This window comes from Heterocephalus glaber, unplaced genomic scaffold, assembly GCF_053883595.1.
Source record: "Heterocephalus glaber isolate CG9 unplaced genomic scaffold, H.glaber_assembly_v1.0 deba00000331, whole genome shotgun sequence".
In the NCBI taxonomy this organism is placed as follows: domain Eukaryota; kingdom Metazoa; phylum Chordata; class Mammalia; order Rodentia; family Bathyergidae; genus Heterocephalus; species Heterocephalus glaber.
The window spans coordinates 42,792,212-42,802,675 of record NW_028258142.1 but is presented as its reverse complement, the minus strand read 5'-3'; the positions used below and the strand labels follow the sequence as shown (position 1 = coordinate 42,802,675).

The 10,464-nt window shown below is 32.5% G+C and overlaps 1 pseudogene; it reads right to left on the bottom strand.

Moving 5' to 3' along the window:
- Positions 1-8,336: 8,336 nt before the first annotated feature.
- LOC101699964 (lys-63-specific deubiquitinase BRCC36 pseudogene) lies at positions 8,337-10,152 on the bottom strand (annotated as a pseudogene).
- Between the last annotated feature and the right edge of the window lie 312 nt (positions 10,153-10,464).

Below are 10,464 nucleotides of genomic sequence, written 5' to 3'. Positions count from 1 at the left end.
TTCAAGCTATTAGCAAGAACCTCCTACACTGTGACTCCAGGTCCTTGGAGAGATATGCTTAGTATATTTCAGTAATTCAAGGCAAATAGAAAACTACATGTGAAAAATTTTAATGGCGAAAGCATCAACTCTGAAAACCACAGGAAGCAATAAGCAAGTGTGACATCTGCCATTAACTCTTTGCAACAATATTTTCTTTAATTTTTCTGTCTTGTCCCAAACAGTGTAGGGCAAGACCAAAGTGAAAATAAATCTGAAGATATTAGCCACTGAGAAAAGCAGCAAGCAGCAGTGCAGTAAGCACCTTGCCCTCTTTAATAGAACGTGCTATTGTTCTGTTTCATGCTTCGTCTCTATTGGTTCTATGAAAGCAGAGCTTGCATTTGAATTAGAATTTGCCCATATATCAGAGTCAAAGCTTTGGAATAAGTTTGCAAATGGCTTTATCAAATGCCAAAGAAACATCTAGAACCAAAGATCTACCAAGTTGAGATAACACATGTCCCTTCAGGGAATTTAATTCTGCTTCAATAAAGGGACTACAAACAGGAAAAGATAGGATTTCAAAAAATCATATGTTGAAATAATAGATTCCTCTGATAGAATATAACTTGTGGAATCAGTGAAGGACCACCCTTCCTTCAGGCAGAGATCCCTTCAATCAGCCCTTGAAGATTTCATTTTCCTATATCCCAGAAATCTGAAGTAAGCAGATAAATAGCAGAGATTTAGCTGGAGAAAACTAAAACATAGAACTAACCAGAGAGTGAGGAACTCTTCTTGATGTTCTTGTCCCTTGGCTAATATGGATTTCCACACAATGGTCACCATAATGTATAATCATAGAGGAACTGAATCACTTCAACTGTGGTTTTAAACTCTGAATCAAAATTTATTATTATCAACTCAATTTATTTTCTTATAAGCAGCATTTTGTTAACTGATAAAAACATAATGTAATATAATAGATTTGTACCTTAAACTAAGCTTCCTCATATGAAGATATTTTTAGTCATATTTATGTATGTATATGTCTTTGTATATGCATTTGGTCCTGGTGTAAAATGTATTCTTACTACTCATCAGTAATCATAAATTTTAGAAATGTACTAAAATTTTAAAATCCTCAAAAATATCATACCTATCAATTTGTTATTGTGTCTCAAAACTCATCGTTTGTCATTGGTTGGAAATACTACTAGCACATCTGAAGGGGGCAGTCTATTCTTGACAACAGAATGTGAATTTTTCAGATTCTTCTCTCATCATCAGGCAGAACAAAAGGACACTTGCTACCCTATCAAACAGATCACTGGCCACTGGCATATGAAAAGAGAAATACATATTTATAAAAAAAGAACTGGTGATGATTACTAAAATGAAGGAAGATCAGAAAAAAGATAACAAGGTAAAAGAAAATAATCAGAAATGTGATCATTTATTGCTGACAAGGAATCCATTAATATCTATAAAGGGGACATGAAGACAGAATGACAGGAAGAGGTGAGGAATTACCAAGTTAGAAACCTAGAATTTTGAGACATTTTTTGGAGTAAAAAGAAGAGTGTCTGGTGATGTCATAACAAAATATCATAAACAAAATGGCATAAAATAACAGAAATTCATTGTCTTACAGCCTAAGGGGTGAGAAGTACAAAATCAGTTTGTCATCCAGGCCATCTTCCTGATGATTCTAGAGCAGATTTTTTCCATGCTTTTCTTCCTACTTCTGGTGTTCTGAGTTGTCCTTGGAATTCCTTGATTTGTACACACTACTTTAAAATCCACCTCCCCAGCCACATGGCATTCCCCCTGTGTGTTTCTTTGTGTCAATTCTGCTTTGATAAAGACACTACGTAGTTATATTGTATTAGGACTCAACTCATGGGTTCATCTTAATTATATTTCACCTAAAAACTGTTTTCTAAATACTGTTACATGCACAGGTACCAGCGGTAAGGATTTCAACATATCTTTTGAGAGGATAATTCAACTTGTAAAAGGAAAATTGGTTAAAATTATTTCATAAGAAACCATTTTCTAAGATGATGATGGAGAGGTAAAAAAACAAGATTTTCAATTGAAATAAAAATTATCTTTCCATGGGAAAGCTGTATCCAAGACTGAAAAAAAAAGTATTGTAGGAATAAAAATCTAGATGATTTGGACCTAAAGCAAGGGAGGCTGGACAAAATAATTTTTGTATTTTAAAAATAATTACCTATACAAGAACTGTTAAAACTCAAGAATATGAAAGTAGCCCAATTTAAAAATAGGGAAAAGGTCTATCTAGATACTTTATCACAAAAATACAGATGACAAGTAAGCATATAAAAAGATATTCAACATCTTCTTTTCTTTTTATTTTATTAAAAAAATAAAACAAATTTTCTTAACCCAAGATTAAGAGAATAATAATAGTTGTTATACTGTGTATCATTATCTTCAAAGTAGTTACTTGGTATAAGACATAAAAAATTTTTTCTTACAAAAAAGAAACAGATAATAGCACAAACTTTTCTTTCAGTGAACTAAGAAAAGCTATCAGTATAAATTAAAGAAATTCAATATTTGACATCTTATGTCATTAGGGAATTTCAAATCAAATCACCAATGAGATACTACTACAAATCTATCAGAATGGAGCAAAACAAATGATAGTTATAAGAAGTAGGGGAATAGATTTTTCTCAAATGGATAGGGGATCAAGAGATGGGGGAGGGACTAGGGATGTCAAAAGGAGTTGAGATGTGTTATGTGCGTGCATCAATTCCACACAATGAATGTCATCATCATATACTACAGGCATATACTCATTTTTAAAAATCTAAAATACTGACAACACTAAATTTTGGCAAGTATATGATGTAAAAGGAATTCTCATTCATTTCTGGTGACAATGCAAAATGGCACAGTCAATTTTCAAAAAGTTTGGCAGCTTTATATAAAACTATACTTTTACAGTACAATGTAGCAATCACACTCCTTGGTAGTTACTCAAAAGAATTGAAAACTTATGTCCATACAAACCCTACTATAAGGAACTTTAAAGTTTATATATGACCATCAAAGTTAGAATTATTCAAGATGCTTTGAAACAGTTGAAAGATACAGACAATGAAATGTTATTTAGCACTAAAAACAGATTACCAAGTCATGAAAATGCATTGAGAAAATTTAAATTCATATTATCATGTGAAAGAAGCCAATTTTAAAAAGCCATATACTGTATGATTCCAATTATATGACATTCAAGAAAAACCAAACCACGGAAATAATAAGACTAGTGATTTCCATGGACTAGGGGTTTGGGTAGTTAGAAGATAAGGGATTTTAAGACTGTAAAACAACATGACACTGCATTGATGGGTATAAAATATTATACATTTGTCAAAAAATCTATAGAATGCAAAACATCAAGGGTAAAACCTAATGTTTTATATGGACTTGGGTGATAATGATGACTCAAGGCAGGTTCATTGATTGTAGGAAATGTACCACTGTGCTGTGTTGCAACTGGTAACCAAAGAGCAGTCCATAAGTGAAAATTGAGAAAGACAAAGAGAGACAAAGTCAGAGAGGACTAGCATGGAAAACCATAATAGTTAAAGGAATGAATGCCAAAAAAGTAAAGTTATAAAAGATTTAAAGAGAAGATTAAAATTATTTATAATGGTTTTTACAAAATGTTACAGCTATAGAATAAAAATGTATTTTTAGAAATAAAAGACTTACTATAATTAACTATTTACTAGATAACAAAGGAAACTAAACAAAATTCAAAGGATTATAATCAGATAAAATTTATTCTCTGATTTTGGCATACTTAAATTAGAGATATATTAAAAACAAAAGATTAGAAAAATCATATTCAAAAATAAAAAGTTGGTAAAATATTGCTAGAGAATGCAAAGTCGAAGAAATCACCATAAAAATAATGAAATGTCTACCACTGAAAAACAATGACAAATAGATGTGTCAAAATTTGTGAGCCACCTCTGAAGCCATGACTAAGAAACAAATGTCTTTCAGATACTATTCTGGAAAAGTAAAAATACCTAAAATCCAACATCATAGACACCCATATTATGAAATTAGGAAATTAGGAACACACAAAATGAAGTACATCTTAGAAGTAATATAGCAATTAATGAAATAGAAAACAAACATAAAAGAGAGGATCAGCAAACATAAAAATTATTTCTTTTAAAAATAAAATGAAAAAATTCTTTAAGTGAAATTAAGAAAAAATGAAATAATGTATGAATAACCAATATTGAAAATAAAAAATCACTGCAATTTCTACATAAATCAGAAAGTTTCTAAGGAAATATTATGAATACCTTTAAGTGAATTGGAGAATTTCAAATAATTGATATACAGAAAACTAGTGCATCAAAATATATTCATAAAATAAATATTCTCAAAAGAATTAAAATAATTGCTTCTGTAACTAAAAATTTTAAAGAAAAATTCAAGGCCATTGACTTCACTTTTAATACTACCAAACATTCAGTACAGGAATAAAATAAGTCTTACCAAAAGATCCCAGACAGAAGACTTCTGGTATGGCAAAGTGAAAAAAAAAAAAATAGAAAAACTTTACCCAGATAAGTGGTGATAAAACTAGAAAAGTTGTCAGAACAATCATATATTGGAAATCAAACAAGGCAAACCACAAATCAACCAAGGCTAACCACAAAAGCAGTAAGAATTTGTGAGTTTGTTTCCTTCCACCAATGCCATAGACATAGAAGTTTAATAATCATCCAGGATAAAACTGAAATAACCAGAAATTTAACTGCTTAATGTGACTGACTTCTTTTGAAGCAGTGTTTAAAAGAAATCTGTAACTTGGAGAACTGTTGAAAACAATACTGTTCTCAGTGTCAAATAAAGGGAGAACACCAATACCCAGCATGCAGCCATGGTTGTAATACTGGCTGAAACAAAGAACAGATGATAGACTAGTCAGAATTTTAAGGTAGCATTCTAGGAAATGAAGTAATCATACAGAATCTCGAAAAGTTCACATACATTTTTGCAGTCTAGAAATTTTCATGCATGTACAAGCAAAAAAAAGTTGCTTAAAAGTGATAATTGAGATTCCTAGCCATTTATAAGTCTCTTATTTAATATGAGCTCTTGTGCACATGAAGATGAAAAATCACAAGGTCCAGAAGAAATGAAAAGCTGGGGGAAAACTCATACAATGCCTGCACATTGAATGAGCACCTGAAATAAAGCACAAAGAGTGAAAGTCTTTTTGGAAGTCTTTGTGGGCCAAGAGTGGAAGTCTTATTGGCTCAACGTATTTGGGTAAGCATCAAATCAATTATCGGTTGACCACTGAACTTTGTTGATCTATATATTATACCAGGACATTCAGAAGTAAAAATAAACATAAAGGTAAAATAAGGGATACTTAAGAGTAATTAGACTGTATAAAATTAGGCCAGGCAGGCAGGTGACTAAACAAAAACACAGCAACAATAATAAATATAGAGAAGGGAATTAGAATCTAGAACTAAAGAACAAACTATAACTTACATAAAATATCTATCTTTCATTAGAAATATTATAAGATATACAAAGAAACTGGAAAGAGTGGTCCATACAGGAAAAATAGGTCAATAGAAAATATCCTTAGGGATCCAGATGTCAAATTTTTCAAAACAGCTATTAAAAATATGATCAAAAGTTAAATATAAGGAGACAGGTTTAAAGAACTAAAAGAAAACATGATGACAATAACTTTAAAATTGAAAAATTAATGAAAGAAAATTTAAAAGCAAATCAATATGAAATCTCTAATTAAAAATAGAATAACTGAACTGAAAAATCATCAAAGGGACTTACTACCAGATTTAATAGGGCAGAAAAGAGAGTTGTTATAGTGAACATTAAAGTAATATAAACTATATACTCTGAAGAACGTAGAGAAGAATGAATAAAGAAAAGTAAAGAGTGACTTAGGAGTCTGCAAGTTATCATCAAGTGTATAAGCATAAGCATGATTTTGTCAGGAGAAAATGAAATGAAGATTAAGAAGCAGAAAACATTGTACAATATGCACATCAAAGAATATCAACACATTCTATGGTAAGTCCAAACAGATTTGTACCATACCTATGATAAACTGTCAAAAAGTAAAGACATACATACAAAATGGAAAGTAGTAAAAGAAAAGGGTTCCTCATATACAAAGGAAATGCAATGATATTAAGAGAAGGCTATGTTTGAAGTGATGAAATAATAACAATCTCCCCCAAATTAGGTTTATGTTCAGCAAATTATTCTTCAAAAGTAGGGTGAAATAATGAAATTATTATATAAGCAAACAGAGAATTCACTCTTAACCAATCTGCTTCATGGAAATAATAAAGAACATCCTTTAGGTCGAAAAGAAATGTAATTCAAATACACACAGAGAGACCAAAAATAACGTGTTTTAATTGAGAATTTATATTTGCCTTTGTCTTTTTGTTAGGAGTAAAAAGGTGAACAAATATATTCATGTAGTAATTTATATTTTCCTACATGATTATCTTTACTGATGATTTTTACTTCTTTGTATAAAAATTTTCATGGGATTTGTCTTGGATATGACACCCAAAACATGGACAACAGATGAAAAATAAATTACTGGCACTACATCAAAACATAAACCAGAAATTTTTATTGTTTTTCCAATGTCGTCATTTTATAAATGTGGATGATATATATGAATCTTAATATTCTTTCATGGTCCCATGCTTATTCTTATTTTAATTATTTCCTCTGCATACATTTAGAATTACACTGGACAATACTATAATTGTTACTTTAATCATCAAACAAACTTTAGGAAACTCAAGAACAGAAAATCTATCGTATTATCTGTAATTTTGTTCACAGAGCTCTTCGTTCTTGACGGTTCCTCCAATTCTTTTTTGTCTCCCTTTGATGTATTTTTAGGGTAGGTTTCCTTAAAACCAGTTCTGCTATTTTTTTTCATTTGAGAATGCCTTGAATTTTCCTAAAATCCTGCATGTCATTTCAATGTGTATAGGACTCTGAGTTGACAGTTCTTTGTGACCTAAAACATGTACTAGTTCTTTTGGTCTCTGTGGTTTCTAATGAAAATTGTACTGTCATATGAATGCATTTCCCCTATAGGTGATATGTAATTTTCCTTTATCTAGCTTCATGTATTTTTTTCAATCCTCCTTAACTTTCAAAAGTTTATGATATATCGTGTCATGGTATTGATTTCTTTTATTTAAAACAGTATTTTTATTTTGCAATAATTTTAGAATCAGAGGAAGTTGTAAAATTAGTAGCATTGCATGGAACCTTTGTCCTGTTTTCCCCATCAGTAAGATCTTCCACAATGCAGTACAACTTTAAAAGCAAGATAGTGACAGTAGTCTAATATCCTTAAACAGATTACAGAATTTTCAGCATTGTCAGATTTTGCATAAATATATTTATATGTGTATAGATCATACAATTTGAGCAAAAGTACAGATTCATGTACTCAACACCACAATTATGATACAAAACGGTTCCATCAGCACAAAGGAATGCCTTGTGTCATCCCTATAGTTTTACATAAACCACATCCCATCCACTCCATTTTCCTTGCAACCATTAGTCTGTTTCTGTAATTTTGACATTTTTAAAAATGTGATGTAAATGTAATGATACAGTATGTGACCTTTTGAGATCTGTTTTTCATTTATAATTAATGCCTTTGAGGTCTATTGCAGTTGTATACATTAACAGTATATTCCTTTTCATTTCAGAGTAATATTTCACAGTATAGATTATTTGTTTAACCAAGTACCCATTGCAGGACATCTGGGTTATTTCCAGTTCTTTACTATTACAAATAAAGCTGTTAGGAAAAATTTTGTACAAGTTTTTGTGTTAACATCACTTTTCATTTCTCTGGGGTAAATGTTCAGGAGTTCAATTGCTGGGTCATATGCTAAGTGCAGGTTTAATATTTTTAAATTTTATTTTATGAAAAAATAAAATTTTGTCATTATTAATTAGAGAGTAACAATAGTTATTACACTGTGTAGCATTATTTTCAAAGTACTTGTAGTACAAGACATCAACCAAACTGATTCTTACAAAAATGAAAGTTAATAATGCAAATCTTTCTTTCCAATGAACTGTATGCCAGGTGTATGTTTAATTTTATAAGAAATTTCCAAAGTGGTCTTTTCCTCTACTTACAATTTTTAGAATAAAAGTTCTAAAGTTTTTTCTTTCTTTCTTTCTTTTTTTGAGACAGGGTCTTACTATATACTTCAGGCAGGTCTGGAGCTATGTAGTCCAGGCTGGCCTTGAACTCGTGGCAATCCTCCTGCCTCAGCCTCCTGAGCTGGGATTACAGGAATGCACGAACATGTCTGGAAATTTTTTATTTTGATAAACCCAATATTTCAATTTTTTTCTAATGGATTGTGCTTTTGAGATAAAGTCCAACAGCTTATCTCTTAAAAGGTTGTTTTGCTATAATTTTTTCCCTTGAAGTTCTGTATCTTACATTTAAATCCATGACGCATTTTAAGGTAAGTTTCATAGTGTGTGTGGTGAGGTTTAGGTTGAGGTTTTAATATTTGTTTATTTTTACTTGTGGATATTTAATTACTTTAACATGATTTGTTGAAAAGGCTACCTTTTCTGCATTAAACTGCTTTTGCATTTTGTCAAAATTAGTTGGGCATCTATATGAGACTTGATTTCTGGGGTCTCTCATGTTTTTGTGATCTATCACTCTACCAATTCCATATCATCTGGCTTACTTTAGCTTTATAGTACGTCTTTACATCAGGTAATGTGAGTTCTCCAACTTTCTCTTCATCAGAATTGATTTAATTAATTATACAGATTATATTCATCTGTCCCCATTTTGTCTCATTATAGGAAAGACAGCTTTTTTCTTCAAAATTTTTATTTACTCACTTTAATTGGTATATGTTTATGACATATTTTAATTACATGCATCTTGAGAAACTGATATACACATGTCACATTTAAATCATTTTTATTTCCCTTGCCCCTCCCTGCCCTTCCATCTTTCCTCATCCTTAGGTTCTCTACCCATTCCACAAATTCTTCCATCTTGTTTCCTATCCTCTTTCATTTTGCTCTTTAAATTACTTATATTTTGGGTTTCTCATATAAAAGAAACCATGCCATATTTAACCATCTGTATTTGACTTACTTCACTTAGCATTATAGTCTCAAGGTGTATCTGTTCTGTAACAAATTACTAAAATTTAGAGAGCTCTTGCAGAAGGTCTTTCTTTTCTTGTTGCAACTCATGCAGAAGCTGTTGATTGTTCTCCAGTCTGTCTTCCAACCACTGTAGAAGAGGCCTGCTGACCGCCAACATTTGCCTGCACAGATTCTTGGTAAACACTGAGCCATTATGGATCTTGGTTACCGGGTCCAGATGTTTAAGGCTTTGAATCTTCCCATATGTATCCCGTTCCTCCTGGAACAGGATCTTGGGCAGCTTTAGTGTTGATTCAAAGCACATTTTCCCAATGGAGACATGTGGTACAATATGAATTGGGATTTCGATTCTTTCATAGTCTAACTTCCCTTGGGCCTGTACGGATTGGAAGCAAGTATAGAGTACCAGGCCGGTTTTTGTGTTTTTATCCTCTATGAAACAGGAAAAAATAAGTCCTACAAATCCTTGATCCATCATCTGGTACGTGGCTTGTGTGCGAACATCAACATGTGAAGGCCAAACGGTTATATGAGGATGAGAATGATACCAGCCCACAATTCTCAGAGGGCAACCCGTTACTTTGGCCAACCTTTCTACCTCTGTTGTGGCCGAAGACAGTTGCTCTGGAGAAATTTCTACTCGCTCCTTTCTCTTATCAGAACGTTGCAAGATGATGACAGAATTAATGCGAACAATTCTGACAGTATCCATCTTTTCAGCCATTGTACACATTTCGGTTCCAGTATATACAAATCTGGACTCTTCACTTAACTCCCCTATACAGAGCCCAATTACCTCCTCCTTTTCTGTGGTGAGGGCATGGTTGAGACAAAGGAGGAACGCGTCAGCTTCGAGATGAACCGCCTGGACCGCCATCTTAGTTCTGCCCTGCTTGAGTCCTCCTCCGGCCTTTCTGGTCTGAAAAACCGTTTGCGCAGCTGCAGCAGCCACCCGCACATACTCTGTGCCCTGTTCACGCTCTGTGCAGGCCTGGCCTTCAGCCTACAGTTTTGACATGCGCGGGGTGGGCCGGGTGGGGGGGGGCAGGCAAAGAAAGGACCGTTACTATTGTTACTGTTTTGTTTCCTGAAGGCTTGGCCTGCTTTTCTGGGGGATTATCCCATTTGGGGATTATTCAGTTTATTGAAGCTATAAATTTATATCTCTCAACAAAGATTTATGAAATTCTCAGCCACTATTTCCTCAAATATCTTTTCAACCCTCCTTTA